Source organism: Lontra canadensis, unplaced genomic scaffold (assembly GCF_010015895.1).
Source record: "Lontra canadensis isolate GAN:19392208 unplaced genomic scaffold, GSC_riverotter_1.0 scaffold27, whole genome shotgun sequence".
Lineage (NCBI taxonomy): Eukaryota > Metazoa > Chordata > Mammalia > Carnivora > Mustelidae > Lontra > Lontra canadensis.
The window spans coordinates 11,144,049-11,163,231 of NW_022631021.1; the positions used below are offsets into that span (position 1 = coordinate 11,144,049).

Here is a 19,183-nt window from a genome sequence, read left to right on the forward strand (position 1 = left end):
ACAACCTGAATGAGTTTAGAAACCAATTTCTCCCGAGGGCCTCTAGATAAGGGTTCAGTCTGGTCAGTACCTGATTCCAGTCTTTTCAGACCCTAAGGAGAAAAACCAGTTGAGCCTGTCCAGACTTCTGTCCTAATAGAACAGTGAACTAATAAATGGGTATTGCCTTAAGGTGTGAAATTTGAGGTTACTTGATATGTAGCAATAGCAAACTAATATATCTACTGAAGGAAAAATGATTCCACACATATCTTATATCTAAAATGTGGCAAAGTCATACTAAAGCCCAGAACATGTCTGTTGTGTGATGACATAAGGAAAATTTCTTAGGATGAGATTGAATTGTGAAAATTGTACTTAAAATTATATTCCATTCCTTAGTTAATGGTGCACTGCCACTGTTTGCATAATAAGGAAGATTATGGTGGAAAACACTCTTTAAATGAAAGAGCTACTTGTTTTATATCTTCAGTTTTTAACATGGCTTTTCTTTCTCACTGGTTCATCTTCTGGCACACAGCCTCCTTGTGTTGCTCTTTATCATTCCTTCCTGATCTCAAGAGCAGGGTCTGAATGAGTAGCAGCATAATACTTGATAAATATGTTCTACTTTTTCACTCCATTTCCTCTGATAATAACTGATAAAATCTACTTTTATCTCTTTGAGTAGGAGTGTATAATACAACTGAATTTTTCTAAGAATTTCAGAGATTTAAAAAATTATAGCAATTAAAAAAATTATAAATACAGAAAAAGAAGTTAAGAGTAAATTTGAACATTCTGAAGCAGGCTGGTGTTTTATTGGCTGTATGAATGCTAATACATGACTGTTTAACATGCATTTAAATGTATCGTGACCCCAGCTATTGCCAAAATAATATGCAGCTTCTGTATATGTCCCATTTGAAGTGGATAACTATATCTTAATGGTAAATGAAATCATTAAAACAGTGTACCAGGCTTATTTTAAAAGCCTATGTCCATCAATACCATTTGCAGATCTGCCAGCAAAAAATATTGTTTAAGTGTATTGAAACTGCATGATTCAAGATGTTCAATGGTTACATATGGGACTAATAAAGAAATTTCTCACCTGATAAATAACATTGAATAAGTCGCCTAGGCACAGTCTGTGATCTTTCATCTCCTTTTGGAACATTAAATATTGGTTATTGCCATAGGAAGAATTTTACACTGGATGGACTCATACTATGATCCACAGTGGCAATCTCTAAATTTATCATCCTCTCCTTCACTTGTTCTGTGTACTATTACCCAGGTCATGCTATTTACACCAGCTGTATTCTCTTGTTCGGTGTGACTAAGACATTTATCCTCCAGCTCATACACCTGATCTCCCCCCATTCCCACTGGAAACAAGCTATTTGTCATAATTTTGTCTCCTGTGCTTGTTGATTGTTTGAAAACATCAACCCATCATTATAAATCTCTCTCTTCAATCTCCTAGCAATGCAGTTAACTGAAAAGACTTCCCCAGAAGGGCTTCTTGCTTTTACAAGCTTTATTATAAAAGCGGTTTTAACTCCTCATATGCATTTTTCAAACCTCTGGGCCAATGCTCTTTACTTATTCTACAACTCAAGAGCAACTACTAAAATGTGTGTAAATACCTGCTTTTTGAATGATCAAGGCATAACCATGGTCACTAAAAATTATTTTTAAATATTGACATGATCATTTTTAAAATCTATGAAAAAATAAAAAGTTCTGAGAAATCACCAGTTATCTAATGAAAATTATCATTATAAAAATGATTTTCTCCATATACACTAGGGGGAAAGTGACAGGCATTTGTATCAGGTACTTGAATTGCAGAAATGAAGTTTTAATGAGCTCAGAGTCTTGCACATAAATAATTAGCCTCAATGTGGCAACTATATAGACATATATAGAGATAAAGGAAGAAACTATACACTGTAATATATCAAAAAATTATCCAAAGATAACATGGCATATGAATTTAGATTCCAAGGAAAATAGACCTCACAATTGGAGAAGGTAGGAAAGGGGAATCTAAATTATTACAGGTGAGGCATCTCCAATGAGTGTGGAGGTTTTTGATTAGAGTTCCAGTCTATAAGTGGTTCACAGTGGGGCTAAGAAGGTCATGAGATCTAACAGTATTATATTTTGATAAGATTTTTTTTTCATAGGGAAAGGGGAAATTATTGAAAGTCATCAAGGAGAAAACAGACAAAATATTCTTTGTGTTTTAGAAAATAAATTGATGTTGTGGAGGTTAGTGTAAATCCAAAAAAGATGTTGAAATAATGTCCATTTTTTTAAAATAAAATAATGTCTTTTGCAAAATGCACTTGAGATCTAGTGAAACCAAACCAAGGCAGTTGCCAGGGAAATAGAGAGGAAAACAGACCTAGGAGGTATTATTATAGAAAAGTGGGATATGGGATGGAGGAATTCATGGATGAGTCAGACTTCTCTAATTTGTGCTTCTGAATAGAAAAATGAAGATGAATATGAGATATAAGAGAATCTATAGTAACTAAGGGAAATGCTTTCTTACTTATGTATTAATAGTTTTTTTTTTTAATATAGTGATCATATTTGTTAGAATCTGTATAAATAAATAAACAATTTTTTCTGAGCTGGAGATTTTTCCCCATTTTTATCAAGATATAATCATATGGCACTGTATAAATTCAAGGGTTACAGTATAATGACTCATTTACCTTGCTAAACAGTAACCAAAATAAATTTACTTAAATTCATCATGTCATCTGGTTGGAAAGAGAAAGAAAGAAAGAAAGAAAGAAAGAAAGAAAGAAAGAAAGAGGAAGAAAGAAGTAAAGAAAGAGAAAGCATGAGGGAAGGAGGGAGGGAGGGGAAGAGAGAGAGTGAGAAAGGAAAGAAAGAAAGAAAAGAAAGAAGGAAGGAGGAAGGAAGGAAGGAAGGTATTTTATCTGTGATGAGAACTCTTGGAATTCACTCCTTTAACTATTTTCAAACATACTATACAGCAGTGTTAACTATAGTCATCATGTTGTACGTTACATCCTCAGTACTTACTTATCTTATAACTGAAAGTTTGTGCACTATAACCACTGTCATCCAATTCCCCCACCCTTTACTTCCGTCCCTCTCCTCTGCCCTGTAACCAGAACTCTGATTTCTTATTCTGTGAATTTTTGTTTGTTTGATTGGTTGGTTGGTTGGTTGGTTTTTTAGATACCGCATATAAGCGACAGATCATACTGTATTTGTCTTTGTCTGACTACTTCACGTAGAATAATACTCTTCAGGTTCATCCATGTTGTCACAGATGGCAAGATTTCCTACCTTTTTATGGCTGAATAATATCCCATTTTATACAGATACATGTAATATCTAAATATTATATAAATATTACTCTATAATTATGAATATATAGTTTATATCTATCCCAAAACTGCTTTATCCATTCACTCATTGATGGACACTTAGGTTATTTCCATGTCTTGGCCTTTATAGATAATGCTTCTATGAACATGGGAATGTAGATATCTCTCCAATGTAGTATTTTTGTTTCTTTTGGATATATACACAGAAGTAGAATTGCTGGATCATATGATAATTCTATTTTTAATCTTTTGAGGAAACCCCATACTGTTTCCCATAATAAATTAATTTTGATTGGTACTAATATTTGATTATATTATACTTTTTAAATAAAGTGATAGAAAACATACTAATTCACATTAGTTGCATATAGAAAAATCTAATACTTCCCTCAAATGTGCTGCATTACCACATTGTTAATATAACTAATATAACATTAAAATCAACAGTGATGTCTCAATTTAGATTTCAAAAGTTCTTACCACTGAAATATTGATTAACTATTGCTTTGATAAATAGGTAGCTGGTAGTGAAACTAAGAAATGTTTCTGTATTTCTATTGAGGATAACATTTATATCATCTTTTACATACTAGCTAGAAATTCAAACTGTGAAAGTCCTATAAGACTTTTTCCAAAAACCTGGCCCCAAATTGTTCTCCCCATCTCTGTTGCTCAACTCTAATTGTCTAACCAACATCTACTAAACTATAACCTGAAATCACTGCCTCTGCATCCTGTTCTGTAACATCCTCATTCTCCCTACCTTCTGAGAATGTGAACAGTGCCCAATTCTAGGAGCAATTTGAACTTTGAATAATTGTCATCAATCTTTAATCTTCCTGCAAAACACACATCTTAGAACTGTTCTTTCACATTGCAATATTTTAATAAAAGGCTTGAGATAATGCCCCCCCCTTTTTTTAATTTTTCCAGAAAGCTCATTTTTGGGCAAGTTTTGATTTAATTCTTCAGTGCTAGTCAAAAATAAGAAATGTGAAATCTGTACTTTAACTCTTGGTAACAGGTAGCCATTGAAAGTCTCACAGCAAAAGAATAGCAAGTCAGGAATTGCCTTTGTAAGATGATCAATTTAAAAATTCTGTGAAGCATAGATTAAGTTGCAGAGAAACAAATAACAATCCCTTACATGACCTTAAATATAAATGGAGACCTGATTTAAACCTGTGGCAATGGAAATGGGAAGGATTGGCTAACTACCTAGTGGACCAGACTTATAAAAGGATTAGAAATGAAATTACCTGCACAGTTTTGAGCAAAAAGACTACAAATTTCAGTTATTTACAATAAATAATATTCAGCAAATTTCAGATAACTTGCACAAAGAAGGAAATTTAGAGAAATGGAAGGCTGTTTGCTTTTGGGGGTTGGGGGAAAGTGGGATGTTGATAAGGAAGAAGCGATGGAGGCAAGTTTTGTTTTAAATTTGAAAGTAATAAAATCATGTGGGGATTTTAGGTAAGTCATAAGAATGAGGGTGTGAGCTTAGAAGAAGAAAAGATGAGAGACAAATATTTGTGACTTACCTGTATAAAAAGAATGTGGAGGGGCACCTGGGTGGCTCAGTGGGTTAAGCCTCTGCCTTCAGGTCAGGTCATGGTCTCAAGGTCCTGGGATCAAGCCCTGCATCAGGCTCTCTGCTCAGCGGGCAGCCTGCTTCCCACTCTCTCTCTCTGCCTGCCTCTCTGCCTACTTGTGATCTTTCTCTCTGTCAAATAAATAAATAAGATCTTAAAAAAAAAAAAAGAATGTGGAGTCAATCTATTCTTGAAGGCATTGGAAGGGAAGAGAAAGGAGTGAGAAAAGAAAGGATTAAGAGTGGGCAGAAATGAGAGATTGGATCTGTTGTTAAGAAGCTTCAATAAGGCCAACTATGTTTCATCAGATTTAAGGTGCTATCAATGATATGACTCACCATGATTTTATACACCATTAAATGAGAAAAAGATTCTAAGACCAATATGTACATGAAACGCTATGTATTTAGGATACAAAGGGAGATGAACCAAGACACAAGGATGTTTTTAATTATAAAGAAGTGATTAAGTGTTTTGGGTTGCCTGGATGGCTGAGTCCTTTGTTTCTGACTCTTAGTTTTGGCTCAGATCATGGCTTCTGAGAATAAATAAAAACCTTTTTTTTTTTTTTTTTAAACAACCTATTAGGTGTCTTGTAGAGAACAACTTACAATGCTGAGTCCCATAAGGTGTACATCTGTGTAGAGCTGGTAATAGATAGCTGTAAAAGGAGAAATTGAAAAAATTATTTGAACTGAAGGAGGTGGAAACTGCTGTAAAAGTCATACTAAATACTGGCTGTTGAAAGAACCATGGGAGAAAGTGTTAATCTGCATGCATTAATTTCTAAAGGAAAATAATATTAAATGATAATATTAGAAAAAAGCTCTTAAAGCTTGGGACAGGAACTCTACTAGCCATTTTCTACCATTTATTTGAGTCTGTCTGAAAAAAGAATAGTTCACCTCTGGAGAGAGTTCCAAAAAACTTGGTGTCATCAGGAGAAAGCCAAGCAAACTTAAGAGGTTTCAGTTAGAATGAATAAGATAAAGAAGAGTCCACAGGAAAGCTTAAATATGGAGGAAAGATGGTTCTCATGAATAAGAAACAGATTTACTTGCTCAGAAATGGCTTAAAACCTGGTATCACCACAAAACTTTTTCTGGGAATTATCTCTCCTAGTTGATGTTATTTGGAAAATATTTTGAAAAATGATTCATTATTGGGTATCAAGCACTGAACCTATGATGTCACTTAACAGCAACAACAAAAATGTTAAAACTTTAAAGTACATTGTTTACATGGTACATTTACCCTTAATCATTTCTCATAGTGCTGGATTACTAAAATACTATTTTGGAAAAAATCTTAGAAATAATCCTCACAATATATGCAAAACCACTATACCCTTATCTATGGTGTTCTCTTGATACATGGAGACCAAGAGGAACCAGAATAATCAGCAATGACCTGGTTCTTCAGATTAGGTGAAAGAAAGAAAGAAAGAAAGAAAGAAAGAAAGAAAGAAAGAAAGAAAGAAAGAAAAGGAGGGGGAAGGAGTCAAGATGGCGGAGAAGTAGCAGGCTGAGACTACTTCAGGTAGCGGGAGATCAGCTAGATAGCTTATCTAAAGATTGCATACACCTACAAATCCAATGGGAGATTGAAGAGAAGAAGAACAGCACTTCTAGAACAGAAAATCAACCACTTTCTGAAAGGTAGGATTGGCGGAGAAGTGAATCCAAAGCGATGGGAAGATAGACCGCGGGGGAGGGGCCGGCTCCCGGCAAGCGGCGGAGTAACGGAGCACAAAATCAGGACTTTTAAAAGTCTGTTCCACAGAGGGACATCACTCCAGAGGCTTAACCGGGGTGAAGAGCACGCGGGGTAAGCGTGGCCTCAGGTCCCGCAGGGTCACAGAAGGATCGGGGGTGTCTGAGTGTTGCAGAGCTTGCAGGTATTAGAATGGGGAAGCCGGCTACAGAGACAGAGCCAAGGAGTGATTTCTAAGATCGGGTTTACCTTGAACCGCTCGCAGGCTCGGTCAGCTCGGAACGCGGCCGGAGGCCAGGGTGACGGGAGTAATTGGGCACTGTTCTCTGAGGGCACACTGAGGAGTGGGGCCCCAGACTCTCGGCTCCTCCGGGCCAGAGACTGGGAGGCCGCCATCTTCATTCCCGTCCTCCGGAACTCTACAGAAAGTGCTCAGGGAACAAAAGCTCCCGAAAGCAAACCCTAGCGCATTACTCAGCCCGGCCCCTGGTAAGGGCGGTGCAGCTCCGCCTGGGGCAAAGGCACTTGAGAATCACTACAACAGGCCCCTCCCCCAGAAGATCAACAAGAAACCCAGCCAGGACCAAGTTCACCTACCAAGGAGTGAAGTTTCAATACCAAGGAGAGCAGCGGAATTCCAGAGGAGGAGAAAGCAAAGCACGGAGCTCATGGCTTTCTCCCCATGATTCTTTAGCCTTGCAGTTAATTTAATTTTTTTTTCTTTTTCAAGTTTTTTTTCTCTTCTTCTGTTAAATTTTCTTAACTTTTACCCTTTTCTTTTTTAAGGTTTTTTAACTAGTTTATCTAATATATATATATTTTTTTCCTTTTTATATTTTTTCATTATTGGTTTTCTTTTTTTATTTGTTTCTTTTTTCTTTCTTTTTTTTTTTTTTCTTTCTGAACCTCTTTATATCCCCTTCCCCCCCCCTCACGATTTGGGATCTCTTCTGAATTGGCTAAAACATGTTTTCCTGGGGTTGTTGCCACCTTTTTAGTATTTTACTTGTTCCTTCATATACTCTTATCTGGACAAATGACAAGGCGGAAAATTCACCACAAAAAAAAAGAACAAGAGGCAGTACCAAAGGCTAGGGACCTAATCAATACAGACATTGGTAATATGTCAGATCTTGAGTTCAGAATGACGATTCTCAAGGTTCTAGTCGGGCTCGAAAAAGGCATGGAAGATATTAGAGAAACCCTCTCGGGAGATATAAAAGCCCTTTCTGGAGAAATAAAAGAACTAAAATCTAACCAAGTTGAAATCAAAAAAGCTATGAATGAGGTGCAATAAAAAATGGAGGCTCTCACTGCTAGGATAAATGAGGCAGAAGAAAGAATTAGCGATATAGAAGACCAAATGACAGAGAATAAAGAAGCTGAGCAAAAGAGGGACAAACAGCTACTGGACCATGAGGGCAGAATTCGAGAGATAAGTGACACCATAAGACGAAACAAGGTTAGAATAATTGGGATTCCAGAAGAAGAAGAAAGAGAGAGGGGAGCAGAAGGTATATTGGAGAGAATTATTGGAGAGAATTTCCCCAATATGGCAAAGGGAACAAGCATCAAAACCCAGGAGGTTCAGAGAACCCCCCTCAAAATCAATAAGAATAGGTCCACACACCGTCACCTAATAGTCAAATTTACAAGTCTTAGTGACAAAGAGAAAATCCTGAAAGCAGCCCGGGAAAAGAAGTCTGTAACATACAATGGTAAAAATATTAGATTGGCAGCAGACTTTTCCACAGAGACCTGGCAGGCCAGAAAGAGCTGGCATGATATATTCAGAGTACTAAACGAGAAAAACATGCAGTCAAGAATACTATATCCAGCTAGGCTATCATTGAAAATAGAAGGAGAGATTAAAAGCTTCCAGGACAAACAACAACTGAAAGAATTTGCAAACACCAAACCAGCTCTACAGGAAATATTGAAAGGGGTCCTCTAAGCAAAGAGAGAGCCTAAAAGTAGTAGATCAGAAAGGAACAGAAACAATATACAATAACAGTCACCTTACAGGAAATACAATGGCACTAAATTCATATCTCTCAATAGTACCCTGAATGTTAATGGGCTAAATGCCCCAATCAAAAGACACAGGGTATCAGAATGGATAAAAAAGCAAAACCCATCTATATGTTGCCTACAAGAAACTCATTTTAAACCCTAAGACACCTCCAGATTTAAAGTGAGGGGGTGGAAAACAATTTACCATGCTAATGGACATCAGAAGAAAGCAGGAGTGGCAATCCTTATATCAGATCAATTAGATTTTAAGCCAAAGACTATAATAAGAGATGAAGTAGGACACTATATCATACTCAAAGGATCTGTCCAACAAGAAGATCTAAAAATTTTAAATATCTATGCCCCTAACGTGGGAGCAGCCAACTATATAAACCAATTAATAACAAAATCAAAGAAACACATCGACAATAAGACAATAATAGGAGGGGACTTTAACACTCCCCTCACTGAAATGGACAGATCATCCAAGCAAAAGATCAACAAGGAAATAAAGGCCTTAAATGACACACTGGACCAGATGGATATCACAGATATATTCAGAATATTTCATCGCAAAGCAACAGAATACACATTCTTCTCTAGTGCACATGGAACATTCTCCAGAATAGATCACATCCTGGGTCCTAAATCAGGTCTCAACCGGTATCAAAAGATTGGGATCATTCCCTGCATATTTTCAGACCACAATGCTCTGAAGCTAGAACTCAATCACAAGAGGAAGTTTGGAAAGAACCGAAATACATGGAGACTAAACAGCATCCTTCTAAAGAATAAATGGGTCAACCAGGAAATTAAAGAAGAATTGAAAAAATTCATGGAAACAAATGATAATGAAAATACAACGGTTCAAAATCTGTGGGACACAACAAAGGCAGTCCTGAGAGGAAAATATAGAGCAGTACAAGCCTTTCTCAAGAAACAAGAAAGGTCTCAGGTACACAACCTAACACTACACCTAAAGGAGCTGGAGAAAGAACAAGAAAGAAACCCTAAACCCAGCAGGAGAAGAGAAATCATAAAGATCAGAGCAGAAATCAATGAAATAGAAACCAAAAAAAAAAAAAAAACAAAAAACAATAGAACAAATCAACGAAATAGGAGCTGGTTCTTTGAAAGAATTAATAAGATTGATAAACCTCTGGTCAGACTTATCAAAAAGAAAAGAGAAAGGACCCAAATCAATAAAATCATGAATGAAAGAGGAGAGATCACAACTAACACCAAAGAAATACAGACAATCATAAGAACATATTATGAGCAACTCTATGCCAACAAATTTGACAATCTGGAAGAAATGGATGCATTCCTAGAGACATATAAACTACCACAACTCAACTAGGAAGAAATAGAAAGCCTGAACAGACCCATAACCAGTAAGGAGATTGAAACAGTCATCAAAAATCTCCAAACAAACAAAAGTCCAGGACCAGACGGCTTCCCGGGGGAATTCTACCAAACATTTAAAGAAGAACTAATTCCTATTCTCCTGAAACTGTTCCAAAAAATAGAAATGGAAGGAAAACTTCCAAACTCATTTTATGAGGCCAGCATCACCTTGATCCCAAAACCAGACAAGGATCCCATCAAAAAAGAGAACTATAGACCAATATCCTTGACGAACACAGATGCAAAAATTCTCACCAAAATACTAGCCAATAGGATTCAACAGTACATTAAAAGGATTATTCACCACGACCAAGTGGGATTTATTCCAGGGCTGCAAGGTTGGTTCAACATCTGCAAATCAATCAATGTGATACAACACATTAATAAAAAAAAAGAACAAGAACCATATGATACTCTCCATGGATGCTGAAAAAGCATTTGACAAAGTACAGCTTCCCTTCCTGATCAAAACTCTTCAAAGTGTAGGGATAGAGGGCACATACCTCAATATTATCAAAGCCATCTATGAAAAACCCACCACAAATATCATTCTCAATGGAGAAAAACTGAAAGCTTTTCCGCTAAGGTCAGGAACATGGCAGGGATGTCCGTTATCACCACTGCTATTCAACATAGTACTAGAAGTCCTAGCCTCAGCAATCAGACAACAGAATGAAATTAAAGGCATCCAAATCAGCAAAGAAGAAGTCAAACTATCACTCTTCGCAGATGATATGATACTCTATGTGGAAAACCCAAATGACTCCACTCCAAAACTGCTAGAACTGGTACAGGAATTCAGTAAAGTGTCAGGATCTAAAATCAATGCTCAGAAATCAGTTGCATTTCTCTACACCAACAACAAGACAGAAGAAAGAGAAATTAAGGAGTCAATCCCATTTACAATTGCACTCAAAACTATAAGATACCTAGGAATAAACCTAACCAAAGAGACTAAGAATCTATACACAGAAAACTATAAAGTACTCATGAAAGTAATTGAGGAAGACACAAAGAAATGGAAAAATGTTCCATGCTCCTGGATTGGAAGAATAAATATTGTGAAAATGCTACCTAAAGCAATCTACACATTTAATGCAATTCCTATCATAGTACCATCCATTTTTTTTCAAAGAAATGGAACAAATAATCCTAAAATTTATATGGAACCAGAAAAGACCTCGAATAGCCAAAGGAATATTGAAAAAGAAAGCCAAAGTTGGTGGCATCACAATTCCAGACTTCAAGCTCTATTACAAAGCTGTCATCATCAAGACAGCATGGTACTGGCACAAAAACAGACACATAGATCAATGGAACAGAATAGAGAGCCCAGAAATAGACCCTCAACTCTATGGTCAACTAATCTTCGACAAAGCAGGAAAGAATGTTCAATGGAAAAAACACAGCCTCTTCAATAAATGGTGTTGGGAAAATTGGACAGCCACATGCAGAAAAATGAAATTGGATCATTTCCTTACACCACACACGAAAATAGACTCAAAATGGATGAAGGACCTCAATGTGAGAAAAGAATCCATCCAAATCCTTGAGGAGAACACAGGCAGCAACCTCTTCGACCTCAGCCGCAGCAACATCTTCCTAGGAACATCGCCAAAGGCAAGGGAAGCAAGGGCAAAAATGAACTATTGGGATTTTATCAAGATCAAAAGCTTTTGCACAGCAAAGGAAACAGTTCACAAAACCAAAAGACGACTGACAGAATGGGAGAAGATATTTGCAAACGACATATCAGATAAAGGGCTAGTGTCCAGAATCTATAAAGAACTTAGCAAACTCAACACCCAAAGAACAAATAATCCAATCAAGAAATGGGCAGAGGACATGAACAGACATTTCTGCAAAGAAGACATCCAGATGGCCAACAGACACATGAAAAAGTGCTCCATATCACTCGGCATCAGGGAAATACAAATCAAAACCACAATGAGATACCACCTCACACCGGTCAGAATGGCTAAAATTAACAAGTCAGGAAATGACAGATGCTGGCGAGGATGCGGAGAAAGGGGAACCCTCCTACACTGTTGGTGGGAATGTAAGCTGGTGCAACCACTCTGAAAACAGCACGGAGTTTCCTCAAAATGTTGAAAATAGAACCACCCTATGACCCAGCAATTGTACTGCTGGGTATTTACCCTAAAGATACAAACGTAGTGGTCCGAAGGGGCACGTGCACCCGAATGTTTATAGCAGCAATGTCTACAATAGCCAAACTATGGAAAGAACCTAGATGTCCATCAACAGACGAATGGATAAAGAAGATGTGGTATATATACACAATGGAATACTATGCAGCCATCAAAAGAAATGAAATCTTGCCATTTGCAACGACGTGAATGGAACTAGAGGGTATCATGCTTAGCGAAATAAGTCAATCGGAGAAAGACAATTATCATATGATCTCCCTGATATGAGGGAGAGGAGATGCAACATGGGGGGTTAAGGGGGTAGGAGAAGAGTAAATGAAGCAAGATGGGATTTGGAGGGAGATAAACCATAAGTGACTCTTAATCTCACAAAACAAACTGAGGGTTGCTGGGGGGAGCGGGGTTGGGAGAGGGGGTGTGGGGTTATTATGGACATTGGGGAGGGTATGTGCTATGGTGAGTGCTGTGAAGTGTGTAAACCTGGCGATTCACAGACCTGTACACCTGGGGAAAAAATATATATGTTTATAAAAAATAAAATTAAAAAAAAAAAGAAAGAAAGAAAGAAAAAGATAGAAAAGAAAAGAATATCATGCCCGATCAACCTCTTGTGTTTATTTTCCTGGACATTTTACTGTCCCAGAACAGGAAAATTTGTACCAGCACTTAGGTAAATAATGTGCTCCTCACAAATTTGTTTATCTTCATGAAGTTTAGCTCAGTGTTAATTGTAAAACGTACACTATTAGCATTAATGCACTGTATGTTAGTTCTACTGATAAAGAATAATAGTTGCAAATTTTAATGATGCTTGGTACAAAATATTGTTAAACACTGACTTACTGAAAGTTGGCTCATCCATTCCCAGGGTTTATGGAAAGTGTGGATTTGTTTTGCTCTTTTAGCTAGTCCCTTAATTTCTAGAGGTTTAACTGAGAGCTTTGGAATTATTATAATTGGATTTAGGAGGTTAATCTTGGTCATTTTAAGAAAGTGTTTGACAGTGATATGTTGGCAGATGTTCAACACCTAGCTCTCTGAGGGAAAAGTCAAACTCCCGATTCATAATTTTTTATTTTTTATGTTTTTTTTTTCTCTGACTTCTGAGATGTACATATGACCACCATGGCAGATTTCAAGCTACCAACAATGTAATGTCAACTGGTTCACGAAACTGAAAAATTTTACAATTGGTTCATGTAAGTGGGTGTCAGCTGAAACTAGCATATCATTTCATGCTGATGTATTAAAACATTATTTAGTATAAAGAATGAAAGATCTAGGTATTGGTCTTATCTTTACCTTCCACCAGTTTTTTGATCTGATGAGCAGGAACTGTATTATTTCCTTCTGCTTCTCAATATCTACCACACTTTCTGCTTGCTGAAGGATACACACAGGAAATATGGTAGGAAGACAGATAGCCAAATAGCTATTACTATTATTTTACATTTAGCGCAAAAGAAGTTTAAAAAACTTTCATGTAACTAATTTGACTTGACTTAACAGAACAGTAGAATAATGGAGATTATCTTTAAAGTTTATTTCACCTCAACATATTCATTTTAATTATAATTGTTTGCATGTTCAGGAGAATAAAATTAAATAAGTGGTTCATAAAATTTGTAAATGTCAGCGAAACATAAAATTCTTTTCTGCCCTTCATGACATTAGCCTGTAGATGAATTTTTTTTTCTCTTTCCATAAGTCTTCATCATGCATTTTTAGTGAAGATGGAGGATCTTTCTCCTTTATGTGTAAGGCATAGTTATATAAAACATATATCTCTGGCATTAAAATTTCACAGTGTGGGTGATTGGGGTGGGGGGAAGAAACTCTCCAGGGATTTTTTTTTTTTAAGCTGAAAAATACTGATTTATATCAGTGCTGTCCAATAGAACATTCTGTGATGATGGGGATGGTCTATTCTGTGTTGTCCATGACAGTAGTCACTAGGTATGTATAGCTACTGAGCTGTTGAAATGTGCTTCATGTGACTGAAGAATTGACTTTTAAATCTAATATACCCTTAATCAAATTTAAATAGCAACATGTATCTATTGCAGTATTAGACAGCACATTTCTATATTCTGCTGGAAAACCTGATTTAAAGACACATGTGAGTGTTAGTTATGAAAACCAAATCATTTAAGCAAATATCTCACAGTTGCTACCAACTAGATTTTTTTCCTTACATGAAAATATTTAGTATCAGCTGTTTTATGATTCTATATCCTATGGAGTTGCTGTCAGTGCTCAAAAGGCAATAAGATCCTATCTAATAACAACAAAGGAATCACAAATTTGAGGGCTATACATTAGTTGGGAAGTCTCTTGCATTTACCCTTGGAAATTGAAAATATTCTGGATATGAAGGAATCCAAAATGACTTCTTCCCATCAAGTAGTCCTCCCCTATGAACCAACCTGCTAATTCAAATGTAGAGAAGGGGAAATTCCCAAAGCACATCTTTTATTATTTATTTTCATAATATCCTCACTTAGAATTGTAAAACACTCTGAAATCAAAGACTGCAAATTCCATTTTTATTATTTGAGTTTGTGAAGGGTTATTTTATTGCACATGTTCTAAGATGGGAAACCAATAATCTTCTATTACCCAATTCATACATAATATTTGCTAGTATCCTACAATAATAACAATAAGCATGACCATTATTTAGCACATTGCTAATTAATCTTATAGCAACAGTATGTATGGTAAATATTATGACAGGTTTATAGATAAGATCTGGCAAAGTTATGGTTATATATGATAGTGAGGAGCAGAGGCAGGATTCTGAGTCAAGTCTACCTGATATCATATTTATGTTCATAATCACAACTCTGTAATGTTACCCATCATGCAAGTAAAAGTAAAATACACTATTTAGAATGATCTTGATATGTGAGCATATGTCTGTATGTATATGTGAGTACAAAAAAAAAAAAAAAAACTAGTCAAATAATCTAAAATCCTAAAATATGGTACATAAATTCTCAAAAAGAAAAATTAGTGCCTCGGGATACCTGGGTGGCTCACTTGGTGAAGTGTCTGCCTTTGGCTCAGATCATGATCTCAGGGTTCAGGGATGGAGCCCCACATCTGGCTCCCTCCTTAGTTGGGAATCTGCTTCTCCCTCTCCCTTTACCTCTCCCCTTACTCATGCCTCTCTCTCTCTCTCTCTCAAATAAATTTTTAAAAATCCTCTAAAACAAGAAAAAAATAAAACTTAGTGTCTTAATGCTAGTAATTTTTAAATGAGAAGTTAATCTTTACTGTAAATTTTTACTATAAATGTACATTGCTTTAAATGGTATAATGTACTATAGCCACAGTGCACAAATTTTAAAAAGACCAAGTAAGTTTTGGTATTTTTTGTCATACTGAAATTAAAATTAGATAATAATTATATAACTGATTGGGTCTACAAAAGAAATATATGTGGGATTGCTAATTATTTAATGAATAATGAAATTTATGTATCCAATCTAACTTTTCAAAATGAAATAATGGGTTTTCATTGTATTTATAGTGAACTACTCAAGCAAAAATTAATTCAATATGATTGCATTGGATCAATGCGACAGAAATAAGGGCAGATCTAGAAAGCATAGCAAAATGTTTTTAATTACAAGATGTTAATCATCAAGAATAATGACAGAATTTTTGTTATGAATAGAATATATAATTGGTAAGATCTAGAGAAGGTAAAATTAATTCTGGTACCTTAAATTATATATGTGTCATAGATTTTTCTAAACTCTTCTAATATTGAAGTTCTTCAAGTACAGATTACAGTTTACCATGGAGCTGTAGCTCCTCCTAGTTGCCTAGGTTTTACAGGTAAATGCAAAGCAATGTATTATACATACAGAATCAAGATTAACCAATTCGTACATTAAAGATAAAATCATAAGTTGGAAAACAGTGAGTGAAATGTCACTTCTCTTACCCCATACATATCCATAGGAAATCAAGGGGAATGTGAGTGTACCAATTCTGATAGCGTGTACTTAATGAGTTAAAGTGGCTTAACGTGGGGGTCATTTGACTCACATATCAAGTAACAGTTTTATATGTACACACACACACAGAAAGACTCACTACATAATCGCCCTTATTGTTATGTATCATTGTGAACAAAACACTCAAATTCATTTTCCAAAGGAAGATAATGTCTAATGGCAGAAATTTCTACTGTATCTGCAAAGCCTGATGATAATGTATGTAATGTTTTATCTGCATTTAGCCAGCACCTTAAGCAAAGTGTTTATAAAACTAACCACCCTTGGAAAGCTGCCTTTAGGAGCTTCTGGAATTAGGTCTTCAGACATAAGAAATTAATGTGAAAGGTTTTGCACATCAGCATTGTCTGGTAAAAATATATCCTGTTCTAAGTCGGTTCTCACTCTTTGTTTCCATCAATTTGTGGCTCATTTTGATGAGAAACTGGATGAGGAATGGGAACATATTCTTATATATATCATCAGCTTGCCCAGAATTTCTTTTGACTGGGATGATTTCAGAAGAGTTAAATTCAACATGGCTTTATGTTTTCTCCACCTCTTCAATAACAGATAGAAGATAGTGATGTGGGAGTCACATGGGATCCAAATCTGCTATTTCCCTGAGAAGACCACACAAAGGCATTTTCAGATTTACGTTCTCAAAGAACATGTTAGCTAAGTGTCATATTTCCCTGCAAAATAAAACTTACAATGTACTAGAAACATACTGAAAACCACTACCAAGTAAAATAAGACAGAGACTTCTTAAATTTGAAAGTTGTAGTGAAAAAGAACTCTTAGAGTTAAATCTAGTAGAGTTATTGATACAAGTCAATACATCACAAATCAAAAAAATTGATTGTATGGAGAAATTTAACAATTTCCTTATTTTAAAAAGGTATAAGACAAAGTAATATTTTAGAAAATGAAATAGAGTTTTAGATCAAAACTTTAGTGATCTATTATGGAGAAATAAAAGAACAATGGTCAAGAAAAAGATCTCCATTTGATTTCTATATCTCTTAAATTAAAATTAAAATTATATCTATATTCACTTAGTTTAATGTGAATGTGAAAAAAATTAAGAAAATTTCAGTTGTCAATTCTGTGGATTCTTAGGTCATTCATTTATTCAGAAGTTACAAAGTGTTCTGCATTTGTGTTTGGTACAGAAGTATAAAGTTAAAACATGCAGATTCGTGAAAGCAGATTCTGGACAGCAAACTATAGAGGGGTGGGGGAAGGGAGTAAAAAAATTAAGTCTATCAGGTGCAGGACCAGATATAATAAATCCTAAAAAAGCATGAATATCTTTAAATTGCCCTCTTATAAGACAGAGTCTGCCAGAGAAGTTGCAAAACAAAATCCACAATGATGCTTCATTTACAAAACACATATAAAACTAAGTGGCACAGGAATACTAAAAGTAAGACTAAGTAACAATATGTCAATGAATTTAAACTAAAGCAAACACAAGTGGCAAAATTGCTATCAGGAATCAGTGTGATCCTTTGAAAACAAATTGGTTAACTATAAAGGACGTGAAAATACTCACTGTTTCTTTAATTAAACAGTCTAATCCATCAATATGTAATTTTTCTCATTAAAAAGTAATACATGTACAGGTAGAAATAGGGAAATTACAGAAACTCAAAAGCAAAGATTGCAAAATACCTATCACCAGAAGTAAACAGTAACAATTGTACAGTGCTGTAGCATTATTTGGATAACATATTGGAGGTCGTTTTATAATTGGTTTTATGCATAGAACATAGTGTTTGGTCACCTGAAGTTTTAATTAGCAATAACATGTTCTTAAAATCCCCATAATATTTATGGATTTTCCACAGCATGGCTTTTAGTAGCTGCCTAAAATTTCATCATGAGGATATAGTATAATTAATCTCAAATTTAGGTATCAATATATATTCCAATTTGCTCTTTTATCAAAAAATACTGAAATAATCATCTTTCTAGGTATATTTTGAAGCATTTCTGCACATGTCCTTTGTCCTTTGAACCAATTTCCAAAGTAGAATGTCATGGAAAATGCATTTGGGCATGTCTGTCTTTTGCCACAAATGAAGAAACTGTTCAGAGCACCTGGCTAAATTACTTTCGTTTTCCTCTATTTTGATAGATTTTTACAATTTGAAGACCAACCAAAAATGTAAGAGGGTGTTTGTTTAACTGCATCTTCACTGCTACTGGTTATTGCTATTTTTAAAAAAATAGCCACACTTCTTGGTGAAAATTAAGCCTCACTGTTTGAATATGCATGTCACTGTCTGCTAGTGAGGTAGACCCAAGTGAGGTTAAATATTCATTTGAAGTAATAATTTCTCATGGAAGAAATATTTCTCTATGTAAATTATCAAGAGAAACAATAACTCAAAAGGAATATATAGGTGTAAGTATGCATAAAGATCTTCATTAGTTATTTGTATTAGTAAAATGTTGAAACCAAATGACCTTTATTATGAAAGTCGTTAAACCAATTATGATGTATATTCTTCATGGAAGATTTGGCAGTCACTAATATGGTATGATTGAAGACAACATTGCGTAGTGGGAAAAAAACAAGTTATGATTGTGTGGAAAAATTTTTTGCAGTGTGAAAGTGCAAATATATAACCATTTGGACAAAATTACAATATAAAAAGGAAATATATAAAAATATTAAGATTATGAGATTACAGAACTTATTTTTGTTAGTTTCCATGATTTTTTAAAATTTTATATGTTTTCATGAAAAAAAGGAGGAAGAGGAATTTGATGATGAGCTGAAATGAAATGAAATGGAGATGCCTTTTTTGTTTCACATTTTTATTGTCATTATCATCATCATAGTTCAGATCTTACTGATTAACAACTGCTACCCTACTACGCCCCTTGTCTCTAGCCATGACACATAA

At 35.3% G+C, this 19,183-nt stretch overlaps 1 protein-coding gene across 1 annotated transcript in view; it reads left to right on the plus strand.

Annotated features, from left to right (window-relative positions):
- EYS (eyes shut homolog) overlaps window positions 1-19,183 on the plus strand; it is a 1,652,140-nt gene that overhangs the window by 570,600 nt on the left and 1,062,357 nt on the right.